This window comes from Lipotes vexillifer, unplaced genomic scaffold, assembly GCF_000442215.2.
Source record: "Lipotes vexillifer unplaced genomic scaffold, Lipotes_vexillifer_v1.1 scaffold717, whole genome shotgun sequence".
Lineage (NCBI taxonomy): Eukaryota > Metazoa > Chordata > Mammalia > Artiodactyla > Lipotidae > Lipotes > Lipotes vexillifer.
The window spans coordinates 211,299-212,627 of record NW_006798707.1 but is presented as its reverse complement, the minus strand read 5'-3'; positions in this window follow the sequence as shown (position 1 = coordinate 212,627).

The window sequence follows — 1,329 nt, the reverse complement described above, 5'->3', positions numbered from 1 at the left end:
CTTTCCCTCCCTCTGGGTTCTAGTTGTCGGCTCCCTGTAGCGTGGAAGTCTTACAGGAAATGAGAAATAGTTGCTGCTAAAAAACACGAAGCCCAAGGAATTCCCTGGCAGTCCAGTTGTTAGGACTCGGAGCTTCCACTGCCAGGGGTCCGGGTTCGATCCGTGGTCAGGGAACTAAGATCCCACAAGCTGCGTGCTGCGGCCAAAAACAAACAAACACGAGGCCCTGACTCCTGGGAGAGCACTGAGGTTAGCCTGGTGCACAGGGCATGGCTGCGTGCCCATTGTGGCACTGACGCTTTTCCTGGAGGGGCCTCCTGCCTCTGTGTCAGCTCCAGCCCTGAAATCCAAAGGGGTTCCAGGGCTCTGCTGCTTGAGGGATTTGCCAGGTGTCGTTAGGTACTTTACACACCCATAGTCGTTTAATCCTCCCAGGTGGGAATGATTGTCACTGGTTTACTGGTGAAATTTAGGGAAATTAACTAACTTGGCTAAAGATGTAGGGTTAGTGATGAAGCTGGACTTCCAGATTCTAAAGCCTGTATTTTTTGATTCTGTGCCTCTAGTGCATCTGCACCTCAGGACTGATAGGCACCCTACATGTTCTACAAGTAGTGCAAGCCAGGGACAGAAGGGCAGAGTGGTGGGAATAAAACCAAATCACCCAACCCTTAACCTTGAGGTCCTATTTTAATACCACTCATTCCTCCCGTTAGCCGTGGGCTCACTTGTGTGGCTGAGATAGGCGGTTCTAGAGTTCCACGGACCAGCCAGGTGGCTGGAACTCACCCTTAGCTGGGGTCCCCTTGCTTGTCAATATGGCAACTGCCATATTTCTCTTCTTCCTCCAAGGCTGGGCACCTGACCTCCAGAGTTACTTCTTTCTGTTTTCAGATGCCTAGGTCTGGGTGTGTGTTAGTTAGAACTCTTGGCCACTAGTAAAGATTCGCTTAAGCTGGCCTGAACGAAATAAGGACACAGAAGCATGCTGTGGACACTACGGGCAAGGACAGAACCAGCTCTCAGGAACGACCTAGTGCCAGGGACTCAGACCCTACAAAGACCCTCTCTATCTCACTGTACTTTCTGTGTGGGGTTCATGCTGTTTCCTCAGCTGCTCCAGTCTGTGACTTAGAAAATATGCCTGCCAGCAGCTCTCTGTTTAAATGAGTCAAGTCATTCGGAGAGACTTAGAAGTCCCAGTGCCAACTTCATGGGAATGTGATTCCAATTCAGTGGTTTGGGTTAGATGGGTGGGAACGTGATATATGAACAAGACCTCCAAGAATCCTACTGCAGTACCCATGTGTACATGGGGTGGTGATGGTG